At 39.0% G+C, this 23,290-nt stretch overlaps 1 protein-coding gene across 1 annotated transcript in view; it reads left to right on the plus strand.

Annotated features, from left to right (window-relative positions):
- The window catches only part of MKL1 (megakaryoblastic leukemia (translocation) 1), a gene marked incomplete at its 5' end in the record, with an annotated part of 243,175 nt that overhangs the window by 162,544 nt on the left and 57,341 nt on the right, over positions 1-23,290 (plus strand). The gene's annotated exons all lie outside the window — the stretch shown is intronic.

Genomic DNA, 23,290 nt, shown 5'->3' on the forward strand with positions numbered 1-23,290 from the left:
AGGTTTGAATTTGTTCTTCAGTTCCATGTAAAATGAAATTGAAGTAGTAGTATTCTCATTTTATACATGAAGAATAAATTCCATCACCAAGGACCTCTCTAGACTGCTGAAGAGAATCGATGTTAGTCTCGAGACTTAGGTACACCAGATCCAGGCCATGCTCTTTGCAGTTACTTGCTGTGCATCAGAGAGCTAGACAGTGACTAAGGATGACAGAAGTCGAATTGATGTCTTTGAGTTGTGGTGTTGGAGAAGAGTATTGAGCATACATACCATAGATTACCAACAGAACAAACAGGTCTGTCCTGGAGAGGGTGAAAGCAGATTGTTCCTTGGAGGCAAGGATTTTTAAGCTATCTCACATACTTTGGGCATATTGCCAGGAAGAGGGACCAGTCCTTCGAAAAGGACATAATGCTTGAAAGAGTGGAAGATCAGTGGGGGAGCAGAAGATCCTGGATGAGATGGATTGACACAGTGGCTGGGATAATGGGGTTAGGTGTGTCAGAAGCAGTGACACTGCCTTAGGATAGGGCCACGTTCAGTTATCTTTCCTAAGGTCAGTATGAGTTGTAGTAGAGTTGACAGCACATAACAACAACTATCTATCCATGCATACTTACATGCACACACAAACAGTTCATATATTTTACAAAGAACGACATTTTAAACCAGTATTTGAGAATAAGAACTATTTTTGTTTTGTTTTTTTCATTCAGTAATTTTTGCTGAAATCTTACTGTGTGCCAGACCATTGTGAAGATTCAGTAGTAAACAAAATAAACATAAATCTAATTTCAACAACAGCAACAAAAAATTTAAAAAAAACCCCTAATTTCAAAGAAATAGACCAATAATGACTTAACTGTTCACTATAGTACAGTCGTAATCCATATTGGATTCTTTTTTAAAATACATAAACTTTATTTTAATTGTGATTGTTTTGAAAGTTTACAGTAAACTACTTAGATTTTCATTTATTAATTGTTGGACATTTTACCCCTGTTCCTTCTTTCCCCTTCCCCAGTTCAGTTTTTCTTTTAATATTCATTCGTTTTTACACAATTACGTCTCCCCACCCTCAGTCCTCTTTGCAGTCTACTCTTACTCTGGGCTGTTGTCATACATATAATGCCTTATCATATATTCCTTTTAAACAATTCTTTCCTTCATCTGTTCCAGTACATCTGTTCATTATCTATCCACTCTTATCCTATTTTCCTCCCAGCCCTCCATGTCAGACCTGCTTTATGACAGTGGTGCTATGCAATATTTGTCTTTTTGTGACTGAGATTTTTCATCTTTTGTGACTGAGATATTTCACTCAGCATAATGGCTTCCAGGGTCCCCATGTTGTAATGTTTATGAGTTCATTGTTTTTCAGTGCCATGTAGTATTCTGTTCTTTAAATAGACCATAGTTTTTCTATCCATTCATTTCTTGATTGGCATTTGGGTTGCTTCTATCTCTTTGCTATTGTAAATAGTGCAGCAGTAAACATGGATGAGCGTATATCTGGATCACAGTTATGGTTTCTTTAGGGTATATTCCTAGTAGTAGAATTGCTGGGTCAAATCTATTTCTATTTCCAACATTTTGAGAAAGTTCCAAACTGCCTTCCATAGTGGTTCCACCATCTTACACTACACCCAGCAGTGAATAAAGGTTCCAGTCTCTCCACAACCTTGTTGTTGTTATGTGCTGTCGAGTCATTTGTAACTCATAGCGACCCTATGTACAATAGCCCTAAACCCTGCTCTATCCTGTGCCAATCGCATTGCCTCAGATAACACCTATCCCGATTACCCCAGTCAATGAATCAATCCACCTCATAGAGGGTCTTCCCCTCCTGGGCTGTCCCTCCACCCTACCAAGCATGATGTCCCTCTCCAAGAACCAGTCTCTCCTTACAACATGTCCACAGTATATCAGATGAAGCCTCAGAATCCTTGCCTCCAAGGAGCAGCCTGGTTTAACCCTCTCCAGGTTGAATCTGTTTGTTTTCTTGGCAATCCATGGTATATTCAATACACTTCTCCAGCACCACAGCTCAAAGGCATCAATTCTCCTTCTATCCTCCCTGGTCATTGTCCAGCTCTCTGACACATAACAAGTGATTACAAAAGTCAGGCACACCTTAGTCTCCAGAGAGACACCATTGCTCTTGAGTACTTTAGAGAGGTCCCTAACAGCAGACTTTCGCATTGCAATACTTTTTTTGATTTCCTGGCTACTGGTGCCAAGAGTGTTGACCGTGGAGCTGAGCAAACTGAAGCTGTGAACAATCTCAATCTCTTTGCCATCCATCCTGATGCTACCAATTGGTCCAGTGGTGAGAATCTTTGTCTTCTTGACATTGAGCCTCAGTCCATACTTGTTTGTCACTCTGTTGAACTTTGCTGTTGTTGCTGCTGTGAGGTGATATCTCAGTGTTATTTTTATTTGTATCTCTCTGATAGCTAGGGATTTTGAACATTTCTTCATGTGTTTGTTTGCCATTTACATGCCATTTTTTGGTGAAATTTCTATTCATAACCTGTGCCCATTTTTCAGTTGGGTTGTTTACCTTTTTCTTGTTGAGGTTCTGGAGTATTCTGTAAATTTTATATTTGAGTCCCTTATCAAATATGTTATTACCAAATATTTTTGCCAGTCTGTGACTTTCCTTTTTACCCTGTTGGAGAGGTTTGTTGATGCGCATAGGGATTTGATTCTTAGAAGGTCGCTTTCATCTGTTTTATTCTTTCCTGGTTATAGGCTTTTCATTATGCTTGGAAGACTGTTCATACCATGGATTAGGGATTCTAGAGTTCTTCCAAGTTTTTCTTTAATGAAGTTTAGTCTTTGGATTTACTTCAGTGTCCTTGATCCACCTTCAGTTGTTTTTTGCGTATGACATGAGATGTTGGTCTTGTTTGAGTTTTCTACAAATGTTTTTCCAATTTTGCCAACACCATTTATTAAAAAGGCTATTGTTTCCCCATTTAATTGATTTCCTCTCCTTGTCAAAATTCAGTTGAGCATATGTAGATGAGCTGATTTCTGGGTTCTCAATTCTGTTCCATTCATCTATGTGTCTGTCACTATACCAGTACCACACTGTCTTGACTATCACAGCTATGAGTATGATTTGAAATCAGGGATTGTGATGCCTCCTACTTTGTTTCTTTTTTTCAGGAATGCTTTATTTTTTGGGGGGGACTTATCTTTCCATTCCAAATAAAATTGGAAATTGTCTTTTCCATCTCATTGAAGGATGGAATTAGTATCTGTATTGGGATTGCATTGAACTTGCAGATTGCCTTTGGTAGAATTGTAATTTTCATGGTATTGGTCTTCTTTTCCATGAGTATGGTATATTCTTTCATATCTCTAGGTCTCTTTTTGTTTCTTGTAATTTTGTTTTTTGTAATTTTCTTTGTATGAGTCTTTGTGCCTCTAGTTAATTTTGCTCCCTAGTATTTAATCTTGTGATTAGCTATTGTGATGAGTATTGTTTTTCTTAGCTCTTGTCTGTATTCTCTTTGTCTGTAGAAAAATGCAACTGACTTTTGTATGTAGATTTTGTATCCCACTACTTTGCTAAATTGGTCAACTATGGGCAGTAGTTTTCATGCTGAATCTTTAGCATTTTCTAAGTATATTATCATATCATTTGCATATAGAGCTAGTTTTACCTCCTCTTTGCCAATTTGGATATCTTTTATTTCCTTCTCTTGTCTTGCTGCTCTTGATAAGACTTCCAATACAGTATTGGAGAGGTGAATGGGCATCCCTGTCTAGTTCCTGAGAGAACAGGAATTATTTTCTTATTGTTTAAGGAATAAAGTCCTTTTTAATTTTCCCATCCTTCCTTTTTATCCATTAAAAAACAATTGCAATGAATGAATGGAAATACAAAATCTCTGTAAATGTTCATTAAAATTATTAAAATTTTAAGGGGAAAAAAAACAATTGCTGAAGAGTGTTAGACATTCACTGGCCAACTTGGCAACCACTTAATATCATTCAGTTGTACACTAACAGGATGATTGCTTATTACCTTGTCTTCTCCATGTTTGTCTTTATTTATCTCGAGCTGCCGTGAGAGAGATCCCACAAGTGGTTGGATTTAACAAACAGAAACTCTTACAGTTTATGACACCAGAAGTGAAGGTTCAGGATACCAGCTCTAGAGAAAGGCCCTCTGTGTCTGTCATTGTGGAGGAAAATCTATGTCTTCTTCAAACATCATCCTTGAGTATTTCAAAGCCTGGCATTCCCTGGAGACTACCATGTGTTCTGGCCTTTCTCATTATTAAGGAGTGCAAAGGAGTTTTGACATGCAAGGGTTCAGGTTTTAAAAGATGTTATCCTCTCCTTGCACTTATTTCTTGGTACTGAGCACTCCATACAGCAAGTTCACCTTCCTTTTTATCTCTAGGGAGATAAAAGATATTAAAACCCACCATTTAGAGTGGTGCAAATACCTTTGCATCCGATTAGGGAGCTCTGGTAGCCTAGCCTGTAGGGAAATTCGCTGCTGATCCAAAGGCGTCTCTGGTGGTTTAAATCCACCATTGCTCCCATGGGAGAAAGAAGCCATTTTCCTCCCATGCAGTTTACAGCCTCTGCAGATATGCTGGAGGGTCAGTTATGAGTTGATTCTGACTCTTTGGCAATGAGTTAGAATAATAAAACCCATGGAGGGTCTTATGAGTCTGCCTGGCTCAATAGCAATGAGAGTTAAATTCCCCTTACAGCCGACTGGAGCTGTGGTGGAATTAGGTAGTATCTCAGTCTATCCTTAATCCTCCTAACACTATTTGCTTTATTGGACTTTGGAGATTAGGTGGTTGTTGTAGGTTCATAGCAACTCTAGGAACAATAGATCTCAACCTTGCCCTATCCTGTGCCATTCTCACTGTCTCTGATATTCTCAGTCCCATTGTTGCAGTCATTGTGTCAATCCATCTTGTTGAATGTCTTCCTCTTTTTCTCTGATCCTCCAAATTTCAGATGTGTAGGAAACAATTGAAAAGGTCACGGCTTGGATCCTGTGTACCTTAGTCTTTAAACTGATATCATTGCTCTCTAGGCCTTTGGAGAGATACTAGACAGAAGATTTCCCAGTGCAATCCATCTTTTAATTTCTTCACTGCTGCTAAGAAATGATTGCTGATTGTGGACCCAAATAAGATGAAATAGTTAACAGCTTCAGTCTTTCCTCCTCCAGTCATGTTGTCTTTTGGCTCAGTGGTGAGGATTTTAAGTTTCAAGAGAATGTCATTTGGTTTAGATTGTAAATAGCTTTCACATTATATACACAAGTTTTGCTGTTGCCGTTGTTATTATGCATGGTGGGAAACTGGTCTGTAGATTGCGTGTCTTTCTCCTGTGAAGCAGCTAGTGACTATTGAAGCTTATGCCTTTGTTTTGGAGGGAAAGAATTCTAAGCCATAAAGTAATAATGGGTGTTTTTCCTTCTGCTTCACTTTTAAAACAAATGCTTGGAGGGAGTTCTGGTGGTCTAGTGGCAAGAAGCTGCACTGCAATCTCAGAGGTACACTGTTTGAATCCACTACATGCTCTGCTGGAGAAGGAGGGGCAGTCTCCTCCTGTACCAGTCAGATCCAATTCGACAGTACACACACACAAAAAAATTAATAAAATGTAAAAAAAAATGCTTGGGTTGCAAATAATGCCGCTGCTGTTGTTTTCTAGACAACTTGTCAATAGATAGGAATGCTTATCAGTAGGGACATAGTGATTGCTCCAGAGCAGAATGGAGTCTGGTTTGAGATTTTTCTTGTCCCTCAACATTCAGAGTATTGTTGGTCTCATAGTATCACCTGTGACTCATAGTGACCCTAAGTACAATAGTTCTGAAGCCGGTCCTATCTTGAGCCAGTCTCACTGTCTCCGACACACCCACCCTCATTACCCCAGGTACTATGTCAGTCTATCTCATCCAGGGTCTTCCTCACCTGTGTTTCCATGCCTGATGTCTTTCTCCAAGGACTGGTCTCTTTCGGCAGCATGCCCAAAATATGTGAAAAAATTCTCAGAAACCTTGCCTCCAAGGAGCAGTTTGGTTTCACCCTTTCCGGGACAGATCTGTTTGTTCTCTTGGCAGTCATGTAATGTTCAGTACTCTTCACCAGTGCTACAACTCAAAGACATCAATTCTTCTATCATCTTTAGTCATTGTCCAGCTCTCAGATGCATAGCAAGTAATTACGAAGACCATGGCCAGGATCAGGCATGCCTTCTTCTCTAGACTGACATCATTGTTCTTCAGTACTCTGGAAAGGTCCCTGACAGACTTACCCAGTGCAGTTCATCTTTTTATTTCATAACTGCTGGTGCCAAGAATGCTACTTGTGGAACCAAGGAAGCTGAAATTGTTAACAATATTTAAGATGACAAAATTTTAAGTTTCTTGTCAAGGTCACTTGTTGTAGTTACTCTGTCTAAGACAAGAAGTATTTCATAGATGAGTGAGTTGGGAAAGGAGCTTGAATGAGAATAGATCTTGGTCTCTGGACTTAGTCATCACTAGTTTCTCTCAGTTCCATTTTGCAGTATGATAAGCCCCTGTGAGCCAAAGCACAGGGTCACTAGAGGTTCTTTCTGATAGGAACTCAGAGTAGATAGATATTCCTTCCATACCCTGTAGGCTTGAATGCTCCTTCAGTCTCAGCTTACGTTTCTTTCAGAGACTCATGGTATGTTAGTAGAATCCCTTTGGCTCTTTGAGATACTGAGATATCTTTGAGTGAAAGAGCTAGTTTCTTATCTTTTTTCTTCTTCAAAGAAGTAGAAATCCCCATGCTTGAAATGATACATCCTCTCTACAGGAATGTGGCAGTTCAACAATAGTTGAATCCCAAGTAGAAATGGCATTTGCTCAGCATTGTAGTAAAACATGTGTGCTAGGAATAGGGCTAATCTGATCCCTAGATTTGAAGCTGAGAACAAATTGTGTTAGGCATGTGGCCACAAGAATCTTTTTCTTTCTCTCTGGCACATCAGGGTGTGCATTTGATGTTGTATCTGTGATAGATGTCAGTGGTTTTCATCTCTCTTGCTGTGGGATGTTCCTCCTTCATCACTATCACTATCGCATCAGTCACCATTTGTTGTTGTTGTTGTTGTTGTGTGCCATTGAGTCTCTTGAGACTCATAGCAACCCTACGTACAACAGCCCTAAACCCTGCTTTCCTTGCCCATCTTATTGTCTCTGGCACGCCTATCCCCATTACCCAAGTGACGGAATCAATCCATCTCATCGAAGGTCTTCCTCTCTTGTGCTGTTCATTCACCGTACTAAGCATGATGTCCGTCTCCAAGGACTGGTCCCTCCTTGCAAGATGTCCAAAGTATGTGAGACAGCTTCAGAATCCTTGCCTCCAAGGAGCAGCCTGGCGTCACCCTCTCCAGGATGAACTTGTTTGTTCTCCTAGCAGTCCATGGTATATTCATTACTCTTTTCCAGCACCAAAACTCAAAGGCATCAACTCTCTTTCTATCCTCCCTAGACATTGTCCAGCTCTCTGAAGCATAGCAAGTCATGGCAAAGACCATGGCCTATATCAGGCGCATCTTAGTCTCCAAACTGAAACACCTCAGTACCTTGGAGAGTTCTCTGACAGCAGGCTTTCCCAATGCAATTTGTCTTTCAGTTTCCTGGCTGCTGGTGCCAAGAGTATTGGTAGTAGAGCCAAGCAAACTGAAGCTGTCAACAATCTCAATCTCTTCATCATCTGTTATGATGCTTCCAATCGACCCAGTGGTGCGAATCTTTGTTTTCTTGACTTTGAGCTTCCATCCATATTGAAGGCTGCAGTCCTTGATCTTCTGCAGCAAGTGCTTCAGGTCCTCCTCAGTTTCATCAAGCAGGGTTGTGTCGTTTGCATAACAGAGTGTTTATAAGTCTGCCTCCAATCCTGATGCTACACTTCTCCTCATAGAGCCCAGCCTCACAGATAATCTGTGTTTAGATTAAAAAGATACGGAGATAGGACACATCCTTGATGCACACCCTTGCCAATTTTGAACCATGCAATGTTTTCTTGCTCTGTTCTGATGGCTGCCTCCTAGTCCAAGTACAGGTTTCACATAAGCACAATCAAGTGTTCTGGGATTCCCATTATTCTCAAAGTCAGCTACAGTTTGTTGTGATCCACAGTCAAATGCCTTTGCATAGTCAATGAAACGCAAATAAACATTCCTCTGGTACTCTCTGCTTTCAGCCTAGATCTGTCTGACATTAACTATAATATCCTTAGTGCTATGGCCTCTTCTGAATCCAGCCTGCACTTAAGGCAGTTCTCGGTTGATGTGCTGTTCCAGTCATTTTGGGATAATCTTCAGCAGAATCTAGCTTGCATGTGATATCAATGATATTTTTTGATAATTTTCACACCTGTTGGATCACCTTTTTTTGGAATGGAAACAAATATAGATCTCTTCAGTCAGTAGGCCAGAAGGTTGTCCTCCACATTTCTTGGCACAACTTGTTGAGCACATCCAGGGCAGCATCTGTTTGTTGAAATATGTCAATCGATATGCCATCAATTCCTGGGGTCTTTTTTTTGCCAGTTCTTTCAGAGCAGCTTGAACTTCTTCCTTCATCACTACTGGCTCTTGCTTTTATGTTGTTTCATGAAATTCTGTGTCCACCATTTCCTTTTGGTACAATGACTCTGTATACTCTTTCCATCTTCTTTTAATGCTTCCTGCATCATTTAGTATTCTGCCTAAAGCATCCTTAAGTATTGCAACTCAAGGTTTGAATTTGTTCTTCAATTCCTTGAGCTTAAGAAATGCTGAGCAAGTTTGGCCCTTTTGATTTTCTGACTCCATGTCCTTGCACATTTCATTGTAATACTTTACTTTGTCTTCCCTTGCTGCCCTCTGAAATCTTCTGTTCAACTCCTTAATATCTTCATTTCTTCCCTTTGCATTGGCTCTCAGTGCTCCAGTGCAATATTTAGAGTTTTTTCTGACATCCATGTTGGTCTTTTCTTCCTTCTCTGCCTTTGTAATGACCGTTTGCATTCTTCCTGGATGATCTCCTTCATATCCTCCCACAGCTCTTCTGGTCTTCGCTCATTAATGTCCAAGGCCTCAAACCTGTTCCTGAGATGGTTCTGCAATTCAGGTAGGATAGACTCAAGGTCAAATTTTGGTTTCTATCAACTTGATTTCATTTTCCTCAGCTTCAGCTTGAACTTGCATATGAGTAGTTGGTGATCTGTTCCACAATCAGCACCTCGCCTAGTTTTCGCAGCTGATACTGAGCTTCTCCAGCTATTCTTTTCACAGATGTAATCGAACTTCCTCTTTGACCATTTTTGTTAACAAATCCTATAATAGTACCCTAGTTGAATAATATGTTTATGTGCTGAATGTATTTATTGTTCTGTCCCAAGAAAATGTCAACCATGAACTCTGTTGAAAAAAATCATCAAATACTGTCTTCCTGAAAAGAGATTTTTATGTCCTTTAATATCTTTTTTTAAAATCTTTTTTATAATTGAGATTTTAATGAAACTTTATAAAAAACTTGGATTTCCAGTCCTTCATTGTGTCGCATTTTCCTCCCTGTCCTCCTCCCCCCAGATTGCTTTTTTCTTGGGCAAAAAAGTTCTTTCATTGTTATACAGTCTCCCACCCCCACGCCAGACCACTTTACTATGCTGCTCTTATTCTGGATTCTTGTCATGCCAATAATACCTAATCATATATTCCTTTTAAACAGTTCTCTCCCACATCTGTTTCAGTATAGTATATATTGTTTATACCCTCTTTTCTTAGTTTCCCCCCCCAGCCCCCATGTCAGTTCTATTTTATAACAGTAACATTATGCCGTATTTGGTTTTTTGTGACTGAGATATTTCACTCAGCATTAATGTCCTCCATGGTCATTCAAGCTTTTCTCCAATGAGGTTTATAGTCCTTGGTTTTAGTCCTAGGTCCTTGATCCACTTTGAGTTGATTTTTTTTATGGAGTGAGGTGTGGGTCTTGCTTGAGTTTTCTGCAAATGTTTTTTCCAATTTTGCCAACATCATTTGTTAAAAAGGCTATTATCTCCCTACTTGACTGATTTCATCTTTTTTTTTAAATTTCATCTTTTTATCAAAAATCAGTTGACCATAGATAGATGGGTTGATTTCTGGGCTCTCAAATTTTATTCCATTGATCTATGTGTCTGTCATTGTATCAGTACCACACTGTCTTGACCACCATGGCAGTATAGTAGGATTTGAAATCAGGGAGTGAGATGCCTTCTACCTTGTTTCTCTTTCTAAGAAGTGCTTTGCTTATTTGGGGCCTCTTTCCATTCCAAAGGAAACTGGAGATTTCCTTTTCCATCTTGTTGAAGAATAGAATTGGTATTTGTATTGGGATTGCATTGAATGTGTTGTTTGCCTTTGGTAATATTGTCATTTGCACAGTATTGGTTCTTCCTATCCATGAGCAAGGGAGATTCTTCCATCTCTCCAGGTCTCTTTTTGTTTCTTGTAGTAATGCTTTGTCATTTTCTTTGAATAGATCCTTTTTGCTTCTGGTTAGATTTATTCTCAAGTATTTAATCTTGTGACTAGGTATTATGAAGGATATTGTTTTTCTTAGCTCTTGTCCTGTATTCTCTTTGTCACTGTAGAGAAATCCAATTGATTGTGTATCCTGCCACTTTGATGAATTAATTGGTCAACTATGTCCAGTAGTTTTTGTTGCTGAGTCTTTAGGGTTTTCTAAGTATATTATCATATCATCTGAATAGGTAGGTAATTCTACCTCCTCTTGGCCAATTTGGATATCACTTATTTCCTTCTCTTGTCTTAATTGCTATTGCTGAGACTTCCAATACAGTATTGAATAGGAGAGGTGATAGTGATCATCCTTGCCTACTTCCTGTTCTCTCTTTCCATTGAGAGCAATGTTGACTCTCGGGTTTACATATATACTTTTTATTATGTTGAGGAAATTCCCCTCTAATCCTATTTTGTTTAGTGTTTTATTCAGGAAGGGTGTTGGATTTTGCCAAAAGCCTTTTCTGTGTCAGTTGATAGGATCATGTGGTTCTTGTTCATTGCTTTGTTACATGATGAATTACATTGATTGTGTTTCTTATGTTGAACCATCTTTTCATACTTGTTTGTTATGAATCCCACTTGGTCATGGTGAAATATTTTTTGATGTATCATTTGATTCTATTGGCCAGAATTTTATTCAGGATTTTTGCATCTATGTTCATAAGAGATATTGGCCTATAGTTTTCTATTTTGGTGGTGTCTTTACCTGGCTTTGGTATCAAGGATATGTTTGCTTCATAAAATAAGTCTAGAAGAATTCCATCTTTTTCTATTTTCTGAAATAGTTTATGTAGAATTGATGACTGTTCTTCTCTGAATGCTTGATAAAATTCACTTGTAAAGCCATCTGATCCCGGGCTTTTTTTGGCTGGAAGTTGTTTTATTACCTTATCAATTTCTTCTTTTGTAGTGGGTCTGTTCAAGTGTTCAGTTTCTGTTTGTGTTAGTTTAGGTGTTGTTGTTGTTATTATGTGCCATCGAGTTGTTTGCAACTCATAGCGACCCTATGTACAACAGCCCTAAACCCTGCTCTATCCTGTGCTAATCGCATTGCCTGTGACACACCCATCCTGATTACCCCAGTCACTGAATCAATCCACCTCATAGACGGTCTTCCCCTCCTGTGCTGTCCCTCTACCCTACCAAGCATGATGACCCTCTCCAAGGACCTGTCTCTCCTTACAACATGTCCAAAGTATGTCAGACGAAGCCCCAGAATCCTTGCCTCCAAGGAGTAGCCTGGTTTAACCCTCTCCAGGATGAATCTGTTTGTTTTCTTGGCAGTCCATGGAACATTCAATACTCTTCTCCAGCACCACAGCTCAAAGGCGTCAATTCTCCTTCTATCCTCCCTAGTCATTGTCCATCTCTCTGATGCATAACAAGTGATTGCAAAGACCATGGCCTGTATCAGGTGCACCTTAGTCTCCAGTTTAGTTAGGTTAGGTAGGTGGTGATTTTCTAAGTATTTGTCCATTTCCTCTAGGTTTTCATATTTGTTTGAGTATAGTTTTTCATAATTTTCTATTGTTAACCTTTTTATTTTAGTTGGTTCCATTATGACTTTGCCTGTTTCATCCTTTATTTGGATTATTTGTTTCTTTTCCTTCTTTTCTTTTGTTAGTTTTGCTAGTGGTTTGTTGCTTTTATTGATCTTTTCAAAGAACTAACACCTCGTTTTGTTAATGTATTTGTTTTTCTGTTTTCTATTTCATTTCTTTCTGCCCGAGTTTTTTCAATTTCAGGTTTTTTGGAGGATTTCCGGTTTTCTTGCTGTTCTTTTTCAGTTTGTTGGAGATGTTGGGTTAGAGATTCAGTGGTCATTTTTTTTCCTATCTTTTAAGGTATTTGGCTATTGCTGTAAATTGACCTCTAATTACTGCTTTGGCTGTTTCCCTGATGTTTTGGTAAGTTGTGCCTTCATTGTCTTTTGTTTCAAGAAACTTTTTAATTTCCATTTTTATTTATTCTAGTACCCACTCATGTTCAAGCAAGATGTTGTTCAGCTTCTAAATGTATATTTTTTTCTTCTTTATCCTCTTGTTATTTATTTCCAATTTTGTAGCATTGTGGCCTGAGAAGATGCTTTGTATCATTTCTATGCTTTTTAATTTATTGATGCTTGTTTTGTGTCCTAAAATGTCATCTATTCTGGAGAATGTTGCATGCACACTGGAGAAGAAGAGAAGGTATACTGTGCTTTTTGGGGGTGCATTAGCCTGTAAATATCTGTGAGACCAAGTTGTTGGTTTTTTTTGTGGCTTAATTTTTTAGCATCTTTGTGGAGTTTCTTTCTGAAAGTTCTGTCTTTTCTTGAGAGAGATGTATTGAAATCTCAAAGTACTCTAGTAGTATTGTCTATTTCCTTTTTCAGTTTTGTTAATGTTTGTTTTATATATTTTGTAAGTCTTTCATTTGGTGCATAGCTATTTGCCTTAATCATTATGTAGTGACCTTCTTTGACCTTCATGGTTTTTGCACTGAAATCTATTTTATCAGAGTTTAATATCACCACTCCTGATTTTTTCTGATTGCCATTTGCTTGTTACATTTTTTTCCACCCTTTTATTTTTAGTCTTTATTTAGCTTCATTTTTCAGTTGTGTCTCTTGTAGACAGCATATTGATAGATTTTGGTTTTTTATCCAATCTGCTACTCTTTTTCTCTTAAGAGGTACATTTAAACCATTTACATCCAGTGTGATTATTGAGAGGCAAGTTTTCATTGCTCTCATTTTATTGAGTACTTTTTGATGTTGTTGCTAGTTACTTTCATCCATTCAGCTTTCTGTGGCACCTTCTTAAGAAGGATGTCTCTCAATGTTTCCTGCAATGTTGGCCTTATTTTTACAAATTTTCTTAGGTTCTATTTTTCTGAGAGTATCTTGATCTCTCCTTCATATTTTTTGGACAGTTTTGCTGGGTATAATATTCTTGGTTGACAGTTGTGTTCTTTGAGTGTTTGATATATGCCATTCAGTTGTCGTCTTGCTCACATGGTTTCTGCTGAGAAATTGACACTTAATCTTATTTGCTTTCCCTAATAGGTTACTCTTTGTTTCTCATTGCTTTCAGAATTCTCTCCTTTGATTCTGGAAAATTTGACTATGATATGCCTTGGTGTTTTTCTTTTGGGGTCTATTCTATCTCATGTTCTCTCAGCTTCTTGAATATATATTCTCTCATTCTTCATTATGCCTGGGAAATTTTCTTCTAGTAATTCTTCCACAACTTTTTCAGTGCCTTTACTTGCTTCTTCCTGTTCTTTGATTCCGATGATACACATGTTATTTCTCTTGTTGGTGTCCCACATTATTCTTAGGTTTTTCTTCTTTTGCCTTCCTTTTTGGTTCTCTCTTTAGTTCTCCCAGATCAGTGATGACAATTCTATCTTCTATTTCACTGGTTCTGAGTTCCATCTCTTTAAACCTGTTCGTGTGACCCTCCATCATGTTGACAGCATCTGAAACATTTGTCCTGATATTTTTTATTTTGGTTTCCAGAGCCTCTAATGCCTCATTTATTTTATCTGTATTGTTTTGGATTTTTTTTAAGCTCCTCCTGGTTTTTGTTTGTGGTGTTTGTAATTTTTCAAGTTTGTCTTTCACCCATTGAAAATATTCAGTCATTGTTGTTTTAGATTCTGTGTCAGAAAGTTTCATCAGACTTTCTGACTTCATGAAATCCATTGGCACTGTGTTACTTTTTGGGGGTGACATCTTGGTTTGGGCTTTTGTAGGGTCTGCGGTAGCCTGCTTCCTACATGACATTGCTATGGTAAAGCTTTTCATGTCTGAAGCAATAACAGGTTCTCAGTCTTAACTAACCGCTCCAGAAGAAGGTGGGACAGCTACCCTGCCTGGGTTTTTCTCAATCCAATAGAGGAAAAAACCTATGGAAGCAGCCTCGTCTGTCAGACAACTGCCACAGCTAGGGTAGCCTAAGGAGCTCTTGACTAAAGTCAGTTAATGGACTGGACATGAGGAAACACAAGGTCAAGCATGAAGACTTGATTGGGAAACCAGGAAACCTTAGTTTTCCCTTTAAGAATGAGTTCCAGCTGTCTCATTCCCTTCTGATTGAGCTTAAGTTGGTCCACGTGATCCAGCCAAATAGCAGTGACCCCCCACAAAGTACCTCACTCAAGTTCCAGCATCGCTCGGTGTTCTAGGTACAGGCCAGTGACGACAGGACTGGAGTTCTGGGCTCACACTCAGATACCAGCTTTCTTACTCATCCCAGGGCATTGCTTCCTGGTTCGTTACTCCCTGGCATGTGTGTCAGCATCTCCCCGGTGCCTGCGTGATGTCAGCCAGTAGTTCCCTGGCCTGTGTGTGGCATCGGCAAGCAGCTCCCCAGCATATGCTGACAGTTGCTCTTCTCTCGCTCAAACTCTAGCTGTCTGGCTCGCTGCCACATCTTGCTCTTCCTTTAATATCTTAAAAAATATATACAAGGGTGCTCTGGTGGCCTAGTGGCAAGAAGCTGCACTGTAATCTCAGAGCCATTTCGTTCGAATCCACCAGATGCTCTGCTGGAGAAGGAGGGACAATCTCCTCCTGTACTAGTCAGATCCGATTTGATGGTACAAACACACAAAATAATAAAATTTTTAAAAATTTATTTTTATATTTATACACACACAGTATAATTATAGTATATGTTAAGTTTCATTCAATAATTGAGTCTGGAGTCTCTAAGATACTCTCATTTCTGTTTATGATAATGCATGAAATAGAGTAGATTCACTTGTTTTTCTCGCTCACTCCTTATAAGGAAGGGTGCACTCATGAATTAGTGGTAGGTAAGAAGTTGTTTTGCCAACCCAAAGGCTTGTAGTTTGAATCCATCAGCTGCTCTGAAGGAGAAAGTTGAACAGTCTCCTCTAGTGCAATTTATTGCCTCTGAAAACTTACTGGAGGGTCAGGAATAGAACAGTTCCAAATCAACAGTACTCAACAATTACAGGAAAGTTTCAGGGTGCTCCTTAGAGGCAATGATAATAAAACACTGTTTCACATACTTTGAGCATGTTATCAGGTGGGGCTAGGCCTTGGAAAAATACATCAGGCTTGGAAAGTTAGAGGATCAGCAAAAGAAGCCTGCCCTTAACCAGACTGATTGACACAGTGACTGTTAACAATGGCCTTGAGCACGGCAGAGATCATGATAATGGTGCAGGAACGGGCAAATTTCTGATGTTCATAGTGTCACTGTGAGTCCTAGTTGACTCAGCAGCACCTAACAACAATAATATTCTCCACCTTCACAATATTTTCTGGGGGCAAAATGTTGAGTGATGCAGAAAGCATCCTGAAAAAGGGTGCAAAGAATAGAAGAGTCACCGTGCCAGAAGAATTGGTCAACACTGAACTATTTCAAGATGTAACATTTGATTAAGAAGCAGTGGTAATTAAGGAAGAAGTTGAAGCTGTACTGAAGGTGTTGGCAGAAATAAAACCCCAGAAATGGATGGACTACCACTTAAAGTGTTTCACCAAACACATGCAGTCCTGGATATGCCCACTAGCCTACACTGAAAAATTTGGAAGTCAGCTAACTGTAAGAGGTCCATATTTGGGTGTTTTTTTTTTCCTTAAAGGTGGTACAACACAGTGCAGAAATGATGGAATGATGTCATTAATATCACGTACAAGTAAAATCTTATTGAAGGTTATTTAAAAATGGCAGGAACAGTATATCAACAAGGAACTTACAGAAATTCCAATTGGATTCAGAAGAGGGGCTGTGACACCTAAAGAGGGGCGATTGCTAATGTCAGATAGATTTTGGCTAAAAGCAGAAAATACTAGGAATATATTTGCATGTGTTTTATTGACTCTGCAGAGGCCATTGTCTGTGTAAATCATAACGAATTATGGATAGCATTGAGAAGAATGGGAATCCCTGAGCACTTACTTGTGCTCATATCAAACTTATATGTAGACCAAGAAGCAATTATTGGAACAGAACAAAGGAACACTGCATGGTTTAAAATCAAGAAATGTGTATGTCAGGATTGTATTCTTCTCCATACCTAAAAAATCTGTATATTGAGGAAATAATTCAAGAAATTGAATATAAAGAGGACTGTGGCATCAGGTCTGAAGGAAGAATTTTCAGGAAACTGTTATGCAGATGACACAACTTTGTTTGCAAAAACTGAAGACTTTGAAGCACTTACTTACAGCCTTCAATATAAATTACATCTCACCATCCAATAAACAAAAATCTTCACCACTCAACCAATAGGTCATGCTATATGGAGAAAAGAATGGAGTTGTCAGTTATTTCCTTTTACACTCAACATCCATGGGACCAGCAGTGAAGAAATCAAAGAACAGTTTGCATTGGGGAAACCTGCAGTCAAGGACCTCATGAAGTGCTAAAACGCCAGGATGTCCGTTTCTGCTCAAAGGCATGTTCTTTTCATTTGCTTCCTTTGCATTTTAAAGTTGGACAGTGAATAAAGATGACTGAAGAAAAGTCGATTCCTTTGAATTGTGGTATTGGCAAAGCATACAGAATATACCATGTACTACAAAAGAACAAACAAATCTGTCTTGTAGGAAGTGCAATTAGGGTGTTCCTTGGAGACAAGGATAGTGGTACTCTGTCTCATGTTCTTTGTACATCTTGTCAGAAAGGGTTAGTCTTTGGGAAAAGACATCATGTTAGGAATGATAGAGAGGGTCAGAAAAAGAGATTGTCAAGGAGATGGATTGAATCAATGGCTATATCATTGGGCTTGATCTTGTGGGAGATCATAAAGATGGTATAGGCTAGATGGGACAAGGATTCAATCTGTTGCTCATACGGTCACTGTGAGTGGTAGGAGACATGATGATACAGAACAGCAACAAAAATTTTACCCAAATGATGCAAATCAGATGACTCACATTCCCAAAGGGAGACCTGATACAGACATCTGAAGGTGTCTTAAAATTCTTTAGCCTATTGTGATGTTATATGCAAAAGAGCAAAGTTGATTTTGAGCTTATATAAAACAATTATTTGAGCACATAAATTATGATATTTCAGAAGAGGCTGGACTTTACATCAGTGGCTATTAATGTTAGAAACAGAATTGTCAGTGAATGAGTGTTTGACAAACCAGTAAAATTTGTAATTTTTCACTTAATTTGGCTGCCATGAGTATGCTAAGGCTTCTGAAGAGGCTTGCCTTTGTATCCTCTGTTGTGGCAATAAGAAAGTGTGATTGGACTCCATCAAGACCCATGAAATTACCAATGCCGACTCCTAGCAGCATATCTAGAAACTGATCAAAGATGGCCTGATCATCTACAAGCCTGTGACCATCAATTCTCAATCTCGATGGCTGAAAAAATACCTTAGCTGACAGGAAGGGCAGACATATGGGCTACTGTTAATGCTCAAATGGCCAAGAAGGTGACCTGGATGAGTTGGATGTGAATTTTGTGTCCGCTGCTCAGAAGATACCGAGAGCCTAAGAAGATTGATTGCCACATGTACCACAACCTGTACTTGAAAGTAAAAGTGAATGTGTTGAAGAACAAACAAAGTCTCGTGGAACACATTCACAAGCTGAAGACAGACAAAAGCCAAAAGCAGCTCCTGGCTGACTAGGCTGAAGCCTGTAGGTTAATGATCAAGGAGGCATGCAAACGCCTTGTGGAGCGGCTCCAGTCCAGGAAAGAAGAGATCATCAAGACTCTGTAAAGAGGAAGAGACCGAAAAATGAAGCTCCTCTCTTGTCTGTACGTAGTGGCCCTGACAGTTATATAGATTGTTGTTGTTGTTGTGTGCCATCGAGTTGCTTGCGACTCATAGCTACCCTATGTATAACAGCTCTAAACTCTGCTCTGTCCTGTGCCAATCTCATTGCCTCCGACACACTCATTCCAATTGCCCCAGTCACCAAATCAATCCATCTCCCAGAGGGCCCTTCCACTCTTGCGCCTGCCCTCCACCCTCCCAAGCATGATGTCCCTCTCCAAGGACCAGTCTCTCCTTACAACATGACCAAAGTATGTCAGATGAAGCCTCAGAATCCTTGTCTCCAAGGAGCAGCCTGGTTTAACCCTCTCCAGGATGAATCTGTTTGTTCTCTTAGCAGTCCATGGCACCTTCAGCACTCTTCTCCAACACCAAAGCTCAAAAGCATCAATTCTAAAAAAAAAAAAACACATCAATTCTCCTTCTATCCTCCCTGATCATTGTCCAGCTCTCTGATGCAGAACAAGTGATTGCAAAGACCATGGCCTGTACCAGACGCACCTTTGTCTCCAGAGAAATACCATTGCTCTTGAGTACTTTAGAGAGGTCCTTAATAGCAGACTTTCCCATGGCAATATGTCTTTTAATTTCCTGGCTGCTGGTGCCAAGAGTGTTGATTGTGGAGCCAAGCAAACTGAAGCTGTGAACAATCTCAATCTCTTCACCATCCATCCTGATGCTGCCAATTGGTCCAGTGGTGAGAATCTTTGTCTTCTTGAAATTGAGCCTCAGTCCATACTGAAGGCTGCAGTCCTTGACCCTTCGCAAGTGCATGAGTTCCTCCTCAGTTTCAGCAAGCAGGGTTGTGTCATCTGCATAACACAAATTGTTTATGGATCTTCCACCATCCTGATGCCACATTTCTCCTCATAGAGTCCAGTCTCCCGGATGATCTGTTCTGCATACAGGTTGAAAAGGTATGGAGACAGGACACATCCCTGGCGTACACCCTTCCCAATTTTGAACCATGCAGTGTTCCCTTGCCCTGTTCTGACGACTGCCTCCTGGTACAAGTGTAAGTTTCACACTAGCATGATCAAATGTTCTGGGATTCCCATTCTTCTCAGAGTCAGCCACAGTTTGTTATGATCCACACAAACGCCTTTACATAGTCAGTCATTCAATAAAATAAGCCTTTATCTGGAAAAAAAAAATCTCACTTAAATGAAGTTGAAACTAGAATTTTTTTAATGGAAGAAGTAAAATTTTCTTTATTCACATAAAGTAGCATAAGAAATTGTGAAGGAATCAACAATAGCAAATACAAACTCGAAACTAAGATGTGTATTTAGCAGTTACTAGATCTACATCAGACAAATTACATACAACTGTCAAATCAATTGTATACTATCAGCAGCTAGGGTTCAAATGTTTTAAAATAGTATCTGAAAACTTAAAATACCTAAGGTTAAGCTTGGCAAAATATGTTAAAGACTGTATCTGAAGATTGAAAAACACTTCAGAGAGAATTAAAAGCACACAGAAATAAAGAAATTGGCCCACTCCATCTATGGACAAGATTTTCTACTGTTAAACATCAGTATATCTTAACCAGATTCTATAGGATTTTGAGTAAAAGTTGCCAAGCTGATTTGAAAATTTTAATGAAAATATAGAGATACAGTTATAGCCAATAACAATATTTTAGATGATAAGCAATGTTACAAGATTCACACTACTTATTTCTAGACTTATACTGAAAGTTGAATAATACAGACTGGAATTGATATAAGCTCAGACATAGAAATGAGGAAAACAGAATTTTAAATCCAGCCATAAACCTGCCCTTACATATAGAGCAAATTGATTTTTTACATACAAAAAGCAGTTTAATGATATAATCCTTTGTTTTATAATCTTTATAATCTCTATTTGAAAGTTCTATAACTAAGGTACTTACTCTTTTTTCCCCTTCGTTGTTGTTATGTGCTGTTGAGTCAACTATGACTCATAGCAACCCTATGAACAGCGGCTCTGAACCTTGCCCTACCCTGAGCCAGCCTCTCCATCTCTGACACACATGACCCCATCGCCACGGTCACTGTATTCTTCCTCTGCACTGACCCTCTGCCCTTCTGTGTTTGATGTACTTCTCCAAGGCCATATACCCAGGGAAATGTCTTTGCATGTTGATGTTCTTAATAGCTTAGCTACATATATGTTTGCTTGGATATGTACAAGCTTTTCTTGTCTTATCATTAGCACTTTTGAGTACACCACTTGTCTGTCAGAGGCTGTACTAAGCAGAGCTCCCAAATTAAGACAGACAAGAAATAAATCTTGGCCATCTCCTTCTCAAATAACAAGCCTTTAAAAACCCTGTGAACAAACCCCCCTTTTTCTTTATAATTGTTCTCATTTAAGGACTGACATCTCCAGTTTTATAAAAAAAATGGTTCATACCTCAACAACAAGAGAACAAAAATCCTTGCCACTGTACCAACAGGCATTATAATGATAACTTGAGAAAAGATTGAGGTTGTCAAGGACAATGGAGACTGTGAAGATAGTGAGGAAAGGGCAAGATTTTGACCAGTTGCCAAACCACATAGGTTACTATGCGTTGTAGTCAACTCAAAGTTCCTTTTAGCAATTCTTGTAAGCGTGGTCTGTTTTTGTTATTGTTAGATGCTTGTGAGTCAGCTCTGACTACTACTGGCTTAGTGAACAACAGATCAAACTGTGCCCTGTCCTGCTCCACCGTTACAGTCCTCAAAATGCTCCAGCCCATTGTTGCACTTACAGTGTCAATTGATCTCATTTGGATTAACCTATAGCCCTCTTTCCCTTTTACTGATCCTCCTACTCATTGTCCAGCTTTCACATGCGTATGAAACAATTGAAAACACCATGGCTTGAGTCAGGTGCATCTTAGTCTTTAAAGAGACAACACTTTTTTTTCCATGAAACGTGTCTTTTTAACATCTAAATTGCTGCTACTTTGATACTGTTTGTAGATCCAAATTAAATAAAATCATTAACAACTTCAGTCTTTCTTTATCTATCATGATGCTGCCTATATGTACAGTGATTTTTATTTCCTTGATGTTGAGATGTAGTCTGTATGGAAGGCTGTAGCCTTCAATTTCTTCATGCTATGCTTAATAAGTTTATATTCTCTTTGTACCACAGGTTGTTTTGTTGATGAGTCTTTTTCCAATCCTGATGTCACATTTTTCTTTAGAGTCCGGGTTTGATTTTTATTTTCTTTTTTTTAATTATTTGCTCACTGTATGGATTGAATGTTGTTGTTGTTGTTATGTGCCGTCGAGTCGCTTGCGACTCATAGCGACCCTATGTACAACAGCCCTAAACTCCGCTCTGTCCTGTGCCAATCGCACTGTTTCTGACACTCCCATCCCAATTATCCCAGTCACTGAATCAATCCACCTCATAGAGGGCCTTCCTCTCCTGCGCCGTCCCTCCACCATCCCAAGCATGATGTCCCTCTCTAAGGACCGGTCTCTCCTCACAACATGTCCAAAGTATGTTAGATGGAGCCTCAGAATCCTTGCCTCCAAGGAGCCACCCTGTTTAACCCTTTCCAGGACAAATCTGTTTGTTTTCCTAGCAGTCCATGGTATTCTCAATACTCTTCTCCAGCACCACAGCTCAAAGGCATCAATTCTCCTTCTATCCTCCTTGGTCTTTGTCCAACTCTCTGATGCATAACAGGTGATTGCGAAGACCACACACCTTTCTTGATTTTACACTATGCAGTATCCTCTTGTTCTGTTTGAATGAGTGCTTCTTAGTACAAGTTCTACATGGGCATAATTATATGTTAAGAAATTCCTATCCTTTTCAATGTTATCTGTAATTTTACTTTAAAAAATGTCTTTAATTTCAGTTTATCTAGAAATGTCCTCATTTCACCACCATATTTGAAGGAAAATTTTGCTGAGTGTGTAATTCTTAGTTTACTTTTTTAAAAATGATTTTAATGAGCATTTACAGAGATTTTGGATTTCCATTCATTCATTGCTGCACTTCTCTCCCCGCCCAGGCCCCCGCCCCCCGTTCACTCCTCTCTTTCAAAAGTAAAAGAAACACTCCCTCCCTGAGACACAATCCCCCCACACCCCTCCCGCCGCCCCAAGTACATTCCACTATGCAACCTTAATTGTGGACTCTTGTGATAACCATAATACCCTATCACACATCACTTTTAAATTATTCACTCCCTCATCTGTTTCAGTACAGTATACACAATTTATCCAGTTTTTCTCAGTCTTACCCCAACCCTGATATCAGTCTTAATTTACTTTTTTCAAAGTCTCTTCTGTTGCATGTTACCAGCAAGTGTATACTGGAATGATAATTTACCAAGCTTGAGCTTTACCTGGCTATGGTATAAAAGCCAAATACAGACACAGCTCATGTATATGACAAAAAAAGAAGTCTGAATTGTGTTTTAAGGCTTTATTAAAAGTATTTGGACTCTTCTAAACTTTTAGAATTGCTGTATCTGTTGATAATATGGAAATATAAGATTGTATGCAAGCTTCTCTCCCAGATGGTGCCTCTTTCACTATCATTGGCCCAACAGTAGGAGATGCAGAAAGGAAAGATTTAGTATCTCAAATCTCTACTTTTGAAATTATGGTAAAAATTTGTATTATAAAATGTTATATTATTGCAATAATTTTTACATGTACAATTTAGTGGCATCATCATGTTATGCAACCATCTCCCTCAACAGAAATTCAGTGTCTCCTCTCTCCTGTATCTGGTAATCACTAATATAATTTCTTTATCTTTGCCTATTCTAAATAGTTCATACATAGAACTGCCAGATGTGCAGGCTGGATTTAGAGGAGGTCTCGGTACTAGGAATATTATAGCTAATGTTAGATGGATCTTGGCAGAAAGCAAAGAATACCAGAAGAATGCCCATCTGTGCTTCATTGACTATGCAAAGGCTTTTGACCGTGTGGATCACAACAAGC

This window comes from Elephantulus edwardii, unplaced genomic scaffold (genome assembly GCF_000299155.1).
Source record: "Elephantulus edwardii isolate Elephantulus edwardi_28Jun2011 unplaced genomic scaffold, EleEdw1.0 scaffold00086, whole genome shotgun sequence".
NCBI lineage: Eukaryota > Metazoa > Chordata > Mammalia > Macroscelidea > Macroscelididae > Elephantulus > Elephantulus edwardii.